General features: G+C 20.8%; 1 protein-coding gene across 1 annotated transcript in view; it reads left to right on the top strand.

The window, feature by feature from the left end:
• LOC117170766 (asparagine synthetase domain-containing protein CG17486) overlaps positions 1–10593 on the top strand; it is a 26601-nt gene that overhangs the window by 6116 nt on the left and 9892 nt on the right. The window lies entirely within an intron of this gene.

Here is a 10593-nt window from a genome sequence, read left to right as displayed (position 1 = left end):
TATTTGAAATCTTTGTGAAATATTTGGAAATATTTTGAAATCTTTGATAAATGTTTTGAAATCTTCTAAACCAATTTGAAATAATTCAAAATCTTTAAATTGGAAATGTTTATGTAGTTTTAAGAAAGATTAGAAATATTTGTGAAATATTTTGTATTTACTTGAAATCTTTGTGAAATATTTGGAAATCTTCTAAACAAATTTGAAGCAATTTAAAATCTTTGAATTTGAAATCTTTATGTAATTTTTCAGAAATCTTAGAAATATTTGTGAGATATTTTTAATTTATTTGAAATCTTTGTGAAATCTTTTGAAATATTTTGAAATCTTCTAAACAAATTTGAAATAATTTAAAACCTTTGAATTTGAAATCTTTATGTAATCTCTAAGAAATCCTAGAAATATTTGTCAGATTTTTTAAATTTATTTGAAATCTTTGTGAAATATTTGGAAATATTTTAAAATTTCTCTGAAATGTTTTGAAATCTTTTAAACAAATTTGAAATAATTTTAAATCTTTGAATTTGAAATCTTTATGTAGCTTTTAAGAAATCTAGAAATGTTTCCTGAATATTTTGTATTTATTTGAAATCTTAGTGAAATATTTGGAAATCTTCTAAATAAATTTGAAATAATTTTAAATCTTCATGTAGTTTTTAAGAAATCTTAGAAATATTTGTGAAATAATATATATATATTTTTTCTTTTGATTCGGAATTTATCTAGTTTGCGCAAAAATTATACTGCTTGGTTGTAAATTTAATTATTTATGTAAAAAAGCAACTATTGGGTTAAAAAAGTCATGTTTAAGGTAAAGAATGTAATAATTGGTTAAAAGTTGAACTAATTTGTCAATAAAATATTTTTTGGGTTGATGCTTCTTTAACTATTTTGTTGAAAAAAAGTTTTATTTTTTGTTGAAAATTAATTTTTATTGCAGAAAATTAATGTTCTTGATTAAAAAATGATCACCTGGGTTAAATTTTGAACTCTTTTGTTGAAAATTCGTATTTCTTATAATTTAAAATGAATTTCTTTAAACCAAAAATGTAATTTCTATTTCTAGTTAAAAATGGATATTTTAAATTAAAAATTGATTTTTTCTAGCTGAAATTTCAATTATTTTATTAAAAATTCATGTATTAGTTGCAAATTTCACTATTTTGTTGAAAATTAATTTTTATTGTAGAAAATTAATCTGCTTTGTTGAAAAATCATCGTCTGCGTTAAATTTTGAACTCTTTTGTTAAACATTCGCATCGTTTTTAATTAAAAATGAATAATCTTTGAAATCTTTGTTAAATGTTTTGAAATCTTCTAAACAAATTTGAAATAATTAAAAATTTTTGAATTTGTAATCTTTATGCAGTTTTGAAGAAATATTAGAAATATTTGTGAAATATTTTGTATTTATTTGAAATCTTTTTGAAATCTTTGGAAATTTTTTTAAATATTGGCAAAATCTTTGAAATCTTTGTTAAATGTTTTGAAATCTTTTAAAGAAATTTGAAATCTTTGTGTAATTTTTAAGAAATCTTCGAAATATTTGTGAAATATTTTGAATTCATTTGAAATCTTTGTGAAATATTTGGAAATCTTCGAAATCTTTTTGAAATATTTGGAAATCTTCCAAAGAAATTTGATATAATTTAAAATCTTTGCATTTGAAATCTTGATGTAATTTTAAAGAAGTCTTTGAAATATTTGGGAGATCTTTTAAATTTATTTGAAATCTTTCTGAAATATTTGGAAATATTTTAAAATTTCTGTGGAATGTTTTGAAATCTTTGTTAAATGTTTTGACATCTTTTAAATAAATTTGAGATAATCTAAAATCTTTGAATTTGAAATCCTCATGTAGCTTTTAAGAAATCTAGAAATATTGTTTGAATATTTTGTATTTATTTGAAATATTAGTGGAATATTTCGAAATCTTCTAAACAAATTTGAAATAATTTTAAATCTTCATGTAGTGTTTAAGAAATCTTAGAAATATTTGTGAAATAATATAATTTTGTTGAAAATAAGTTTTATTTTTTCTTAAAAATTAATTTTTATCGCAGAAAATTAATGTTCTTGATTAAAAAATGATCGCCTGGGTTAAATTTTGAACTCTTTTGTTGAAATTTCGTATTTCTTATAATTTAAAATGAATTTTTTTAAAGTAAAAGTGTAATTTCCATTTCTGGTTAAAAATGGATATTTTTAATTAAAAATTGATTTTTTGTAGCTGAAATTTCAACTATTTTATTAAAAATTCATGTATTAGTTGAAAATTTCACTATATTGTTGAAAATTAATTTTTATTGTAGAAAATTAATCTGCTTTGTTGAAAAATCATCGTCTGCGTTAAATTTTGAACTCTTTTGTTAAAAATTCGTATTTTTTCTAATTTAAAATGAATTTTTCGAAACTAAAAATGTAATTTCCATTTCTGGTTAAAAATGGATATTTTTAATTAAAAACTGATTTTTTCTAGCTGAAAATTCAACTATTTTATTAAAAATTCATGTATTAGTTGAGAATTTCACTATTTTATTGAAAATAAGTTTTATTTTTTGTAGAAAATTAATTTTTATTGTAGAAAATTAATCTGCTTTGCTGAAAAATCATCGCCTGCGTTAAATTTTGAACTCTTTTGTTGAAAATTCGTATTTTTTATAATTTAAAATGAATTTTTTGAAACTAAAAATGTAATTTCCATTTTTGGTTAAAAATGGATATTTTCAATTAAAAAGTGATCTTTTCTAGCTGAAAATTCATATATTAGATGAAAATTTAATTATTCTGTTAAAAATACGTATCATTTTTGGTTGCAAATTAATTTTTATTTTGGCTTCTTTTGTTGAAAATTCGTTTTCTTCTGGTTTAAAATTAATTTTTTTTTTAACTTAAAATATAACTTCTATTTTTGGTAGAAAATTCATATTTTTAATTCAAATGTCATCTTTTCCCGCTAAAAATGCAACTATTTAATTTTAAATTCTTGTATTAAATGAAAATTGAACTATTTTGTTGAAAATAAGTTTTATTTTTTGTTGAAAATTAATTTTTATTGTAGAAAATTAATCTGCTTTGTTAAAAAATGGTCGCCTGGGTTAAATTTTAACTTTTTTGTCTGATTTAAAATTAATTTTTTGTAACTAAAAATGTAACTTCAGGGTGGCCGTTTTAATCGACGAAATAAATTACCGGTGATTTCCCGACTCGAAAACATTTTTCACGATCAATGAAATTTAAAAAATGAAACGCTAAAAAAATTTCTACGTTATCATTTTCAATGCGCTAAATTAAAAAATCAATCAATGAACTTTAAAATTTTCAAAATTATATAATTTTAAGAAATTTGAAGCTAGAAAAATCAAATATTGAAAAATTGAACAAATTTTAACTAAACACTTCTTAAACTAGAAATTCCATTATTTTATTTTTAAATATCAAAATGAATTGAATTTTTTCTACAATTTTTAGAAAATTCTGCAAATTTTAGAAAATTTCTTTAAAATTTGGATGAATAAATAAAAATTCAACATTTATTATTTTTAGCCGAAATTTGAGTAATTTTGAGAGATATGTAGACGTTTTGAAAAGATTCGAACTTAATGTAAAACTCGAAATAATAGCCTAATATAAAACAAAATGTAGATTTTCGCAGATTTTTTAAACAAAAAAATTGGATTCTTTTCAAGAATTGTGAAACGCTTCAAAAGAATATAAACATTTTCTTAAGATTCCTAGGAAAATTAAAAAATTTTTCTTTAGAAAAATTATTTTAAGAGAATATTTAAACAGTTTTTCAACGATTTAAACAAAATTTTGAAAAAAGATTCTAGAAGATTTTAAGAAAACTTTCTAAAATTTGCATGATAATTTTTAATCATTTAAAAACTCGTAATATATTATTATGAAGTTATTTTTAAGTTGGAAATAGTTTAAAAAATTTGAGTCACACGTTCACATTTGTTTAATGACTAAGACCTTTAAATTGAAACCGTTTAAGTTTTAACGTTAAGATCTGAAAATTCTTCAATTTTAAACTGGTTTAAAATCCTTTCGTCAAATCGTTTTTGTTCACTTTGTATCATTTAAAGTACAGATAAATTTAAAAAAATTGCTTTATTTATTAAATAAAAAAGTTTTTTATCCAAAATTTTCAAAATCAAAGGCTTTTTTTTTATTTGTTCAAGTCTTTAAGAAAGCATTTAAAATTTTTCAAATTAAAAACGTAAGCTTAGAAATAAAAATTTAAAATCGAAAATTTGTAAAGTAAAAAAAAATTTAGAATTACGCATTCTATTCTGAATAATAGAATAATTAAAAATGTGATATTTTTGATATTTTCTAGTTGAAAATTCAAATATTTCATTAAAAATTCAAGTATTAGATGAAAATTTAACTATTTTGTTGAAAATAAGTTTTATTTTTTATTGACAATTAATTTTTACTGTAGAAAATTAATCTTATTGTTTAAAAAATGATCGCCTGGATTAAGTTTTGAACTTTTTTGTTGAAAATTCGTTTTTTTCTGGTTTAAAATTAATTTTTTTAAATTCAAAATGTAACTTGCATTTCTAGTTGCAAATTTATATTTTTAATTCAAAAATGATCTTTTCTAGCTGAAAATTCATGTATTAGATGAAAATTTAACTATTATGTTAAAAATACGTTTTATTTTAGGTTGAAAAAAAATTTTATTTTAGAAAATTAATCGTTTTTGTTAAAAAATCATCGTCTGGGTTCAATTTTGACTTCCTTCGTTGGAAATTTAGATCGTTGGTTGAAAATGTAACTATTTTGTTGAAAACAATTTTTTTTTGTGTTGAAAATTAGTTTTAATTTTTGTTGAAAATTAATTATTATTCCAGAAAAATAATCTCACTTGCTAAAAAATCTTCGCCTGGGTTCAATTTTCAATTCTTTTGTTAAAAATTTAAATCGTAGGTTAAAAATGTAACTATTTGGTTGAAAATTCATTTTTTTTCTAGTTTAAAATTAATTTCGTTCACTCAAAATGTAACTTCCATTTCTGGTTGAAAACTGATACTTTTAATTCAAAATTGATTTTTTCTAGCTGTAAATTCAATTATTTTATTGAAAATTCATGTATTAGTTGAAAATTTAACTATTTTGTTGAAAATAAGTTTTGTTTTGGGTTGAAAATTAATTTTTATTGTAGAAAATTAATCTTATTGTTTAAAAACCATAGCTTCGGTTAAACTTTAAAATGCTTTGTTAAAAATTCGCATCTTTGGTAGAAAATGAAACTTTTTTGTTGAAAATTTGTTTTTTCTACTTAAAAAAATTTTTTTAAACTAAAAATTACTTCCATTTTGGGTTGAAAATTAAAATTTCTAATTTAAAATTGACCTCTTCTAGCTGAAATTGCATGTATCAGTTGATATTGGACTATTTTGTTGAAAATAAGTTTAATTTTTTTGTGAAAATTAATTTTTATTGTAGAAAATTATTATTTTCTTTTGTTAAAAAATCATTGGGTTAAATTTTGACTTCTTCTGTTGAAAATTTAGATCGTTGGTTCAGAATGTAACTATTTTGTTGAAAATGGATTATTTAACCAAAAAGATTTGTTTTATACTCAAAAATGCGACTTTTCAAGAAAAAATGGATTATTTATAAAATAAATATCCAACTGAAAATGATAAATTTTGAACCAAAAATGCAACAGCTACATTTTCAGTTCAAAAAATAAATTCTCAACAAGAAGAAATTGCATTTTCCAAATAGTTTAATAGTTTAATTATCAACTAAAAAATATCAATTTTAATCAGAAAATGGAATAGCTGAAATTTCTAGTTAACAACAAAATTTCAAACAAAAAAAAAACAACGTATTTTAAACAAAATAGTGAATTTTTGAACAAACTTAAAGAATTTTCAACCAATAAGATTAATTTGATACCACTGTATTTTCTACAAAAAAGGATTACTTTTCAACAAAAAAGCAGATAGTTTCTATCAGAAAAGACGAATTTTTCACAAAAGAGTTAAAATTCGGACCAAAAAATTACTATTTAACAAAAATGCTGAAAAAAGTCGAGTTTTTAGTCAAATAATTGAATTTTCAAGACAAAAAGATTAATTTTTTAAAACAAAATGCTTCTTTAACAAGAAAACTTTATTTTTTAACAAAAAAGATCATATTCTTTCAATTTTTAACCAAAGATATGAATTGTTCAGTATGAAGAATAATATACATAAATAAAAAAAAATATATATATAATTTTCAAGCAAGAATATTAATTTTTTTTCCCAAAGAAGAAGAATTTTCCAAAAATTAAATGAATTTTAACTAAAAAAGATGCATTTCGAATCCAAAGTGAAATACTTATATTGACAATTAAAAAAATTATCTAAAAATAAAAAATAAATTTTCAACAAAATAGTTAAATTTTTAACAACAAAAAAAAAAGGAATTTTCAACCTAGAATATTAATGTTCTGAAAATAAAGACAAATTTTCAACAAATTAAATGAACTTTAATCAGAAAAGATCAATTTTAAAGAAAAAATGAAATAGTTATATTAAAAATTAAAAAAAAAGATTATCTAACCATAAAAAACGAATTTTCAAAAAATATTAAAATTTTTAACAAAAAAAAAAATTAAATTTTCACCCAAGAATATTAATTTTTTACCAAAATAGATGAATTTTGAAAAAAGTAAATGAATTTCTAATTAAAAAAGATGAATGTTGAATTCAAAATGTTTATATTGACAATTAAAAACATTATTCTCTAACCATGAAAGACGAATTTTGAACATAGCTAAATTTTTAAACAAGAATATTAATTTTCTACGAAGAAAGACAAATTTTCAACAAATTAAATGAATGTTCAAATAAGAAAGATTAATTTTTAACATAAAATTAAATAATTCAATTGACAACTGAAAACATTATTCTCTATCCATTAAAAAAGAATTTTCAAACAAATTAAAGTGTAATACTTATATTGATATTAAAAAAAAAAACTATTCTGTAACGATGAAAAACGAATTTTCAAGAAAACAGTTTAATTTGAAAAAAAAAAAAATTTTTAACAAAGATTATCAATTTTCTACCAAGAAAGACGAATTTTCAACAAATTAAATGAATCTTCAACTAAAAAAGATCATGTTTTAACAAAAAATGAAATAATTATATTGACAATTGAAAAAATTATTCTATAACCATAAAAAAAGAATTTTCAAGAAAATAATTAAACTTTTCCCAAAAAACAATTAATTTTCAACCAAGAATATTAATTTCCTATAAAGAAAGACGAATTTTCAAAAAAATTAAATAAATGTTCATCTAAAAAAGATCAATTTTTAAAATAAACATTAAAAAGTTATATTCAAAATTGAAAAAAAGATATTCTCTAACCATAAACAACACCTTTTTAACAAAATAGTTAAATTTTTATCAACAAAAAATAAATTTTCAACCAAGAATATTAATTTTTTTACCAAAAAAGACGAATTTTCAAACAATTAAATGAATTTTCAACTAAAAAAGATAAATTTTCAACCTAAAGTGGGATTCTTATATTGACAAAAAAAAAATATTCTCTAACCATAAAAAACGAATTTTCAAGAAAATAGTTAAATTTTTAACAACCAAAAAACAAACAAAAAAAAAATGAATCTTTAACAAAGAATATTAATTTTCTACCTGTTTCTAGCAATAAAGACGATTTTTGAACAAATTTAATTAATTTTAACTCGAAAAGATCAATTTTTAACAAAAAATGAAAAAGTTACATTGACAATTGAAAAAAATTATTATCTAACCATAAAAAACGAATTTAAAACATAACACTTAAATTTGTTACAAAAAAATTAAATTTTCTGCAAAAAAAGACGAGTTTTCAACAAATTAAATAAATGTTCAACAAGAAAAGATATATTTTTAACAAAAAATAAAATAGTTACATTCACAATTGAAAAAAAACTATTCTATAACCAAATAAACGAATTTGAAAACAAAATAGTTAATTTTTAACAACCAAAAAAATTGAATTTTAATTCTAGAATATTAATTTTTTACCGAAAAAGAAGTAATTTTTGTACAAGAATATTAATTTTCTACCAAGATAGACGAATTTTCAACAAATTAAATTAATGTTCAACTAAAAAAGATCAATTTTTACCCAAAAATGAAATAATTCCATTGCAAATTGAAAACATTATTCTTTAACCATAAAAAAAGAATTTTCAAAAAAATAATTAAGTTTTTCCCAACAAAAAAATTAATTTTCAACCAAGAATATTAACTTCCTACCAAGAGAGTCGAATTTTCAAATAATTTAAATAAATTTTCATCTAAAAAAGATCAACTTTTAACTCTCTAACCATTAAAAGCGATTTTCAAAAATATAGTTAAATTTGTAACAAAAAAAAAAAGAATTTTTAACATTGAATATTAATTTTCTACAAAGAAAGACGAATTTTCAAGAAATTAAATGAATGTTCAACACGAAAAGATAAATTTTTAACAAAAAATAAAATGTTTATATTCTCAATTGAAAAAAGTATTCTCTAACCAAATTTTCAACAAAATAGTTAAAGTTTTGACAAAAAAATTTAATTTTCATGCAAGAATATTAATTTTCTACCAAGAAAGACGAATTTTCAATAAATTAAATGAATGTTCAACTAAAAAAGATAAGTTTTTAACAAAAAATGAAATAATTATATTGATAATTGAAAATATTATTCTCTAAATAAAATAGTTAAATTTTTCCCAACAAAAAATTAATTTTCAACCAAGAATATTAATTTCCTACCAAGAAAGACGAATTTTCAAAGAAATTAAATAAATTTTCATCTAAAAAAGATAAATTTTTAACCAAAAATAAAATAGTTTTATTGAAAATTGAAAAAATTATTCTCTACCCATAAACAACGTATTTTCAACAAAATAGTTGAATCTTTAACAACAAAAAAATTGAATTTTAATTCAAGAATATTAATTTTTCTATCAAAAAAGATTAATTTTCAACTAAAAAGAGAACTTTTGAATCCAAAATGAAATTTTTTATGCACAGCTAAAAAAATTAACAAAGGAATTTTCAACAAAATTATTTTTATTTTCAATCAAAGTCATGCCTTATCAACAAAAAATGATATAGTTAAATTTTTATATAAAAAAGATAATTTTCAGCCAATCGAAAAACGAATTTTCGAAATGTTAGTTGAAACTCGGAAAATCCTCGATAAAAAAAAAATTTCAACCAAACAGTTACGTTTTTAGCCTAAAAAGATTAAATTTCTCTGACACAGATAAATTTTTAAACCAAAAATATGAAGTTTGAACCAAAACAGATTTTTCAGTTTATAAAGAAATTTTTTTAAAATAAGGAACTTTCATGCCAAAAAGAAGAATTTTCTACAGACTAATTAAAATTTTTAAATTCATAATTTTAATTTTCAACAGAGAAATTAATACTTCAACAAACAGTTAAATTTTTAACCAAAAAGATTGACTTTGTGTGAATTTTGATACAAATAGTTGAATTTTTGACTAATGAGATACATTTTCCACCATAGAAGTCAATTTTCTATAAAAAGCCGAATTTTTAACAAAATACTCAAATTTTGTAATATTTAACAATGCGGCTATTCTTGTTGATTTCATAAAAGAATATATTTGAAAGATTTATTCAAATTTGAGGTTATGTGTTAGGAAAAAATCCTACAAATTTTTAGGTTAACTTTGTTTACGTTTCATAAAAATGGATTTATGGTAATTATATTGTCGTATGTTTTTGTTCATGTAATCAACAGAAGGCCATTTTTGGCTTTTTTGTATAATAGGTAATTTTATATTGCAGTGACTGTAGTAAAAATGAATATTGATATTTATTTATTAAAAAAAGATGTACCTCATTTGATTCAGAATTCACTGGTTCCGTTTTTTTCAAACAACGAATACAACAAAATATCCCGCACATTTTATTAAAATAGTAAAAATTATATAAAAAACACACGCAAACACTTTTTAATTTAACCTTAAAATGTAAACACCCAACAGTTATCAAGGCAAAGATATTATAAGTGTATAAGCCTAGATGCGGCAAGTGTATAGTTCGAGGAACTAATTGTAGACGGCGCTCCCGGCGAAAATTTGTAATTAGCGGATATAATTCGCATTCTCGCTGCTAGGAACAGCACAGTCAGTGACGCAAATTCGCAGTTTCAGTTTGAATAAAAAGAAACTCAAATTTGAAAAGCGAGTCTTGAATTTAGAATTTAAGTATTATTTCGAAGAAAAGATTGGCAAGCAACAGTCGGACAAATCGACACGGAAATGTTTGAAATAATAATCGTTTCTTGTAAACGAATAAATGTATACACTAGATTAAACGCAATTTCTTGAAAGGAATATTAATGTAACTCAGCTATGATTATTTAGACATAGGATATAGCAGGTTTGATTGCAGGATATATAAATCTTATATTAGATATACAATTGGTGACACTAGATCGTTAACAAAGAACTGATTAGAGAGTTGTTTGATTTTGGTTGAGACGATTAATAAGACCTCCGAGAAGTCGGTTCTCCGAATGATAACATAAACAATGTGTGCGCCTGG

This window comes from Belonocnema kinseyi, chromosome 4 (genome assembly GCF_010883055.1).
Source record: "Belonocnema kinseyi isolate 2016_QV_RU_SX_M_011 chromosome 4, B_treatae_v1, whole genome shotgun sequence".
Lineage (NCBI taxonomy): Eukaryota > Metazoa > Arthropoda > Insecta > Hymenoptera > Cynipidae > Belonocnema > Belonocnema kinseyi.
This window is presented reverse-complemented; position numbering and strand designations above follow the sequence as displayed.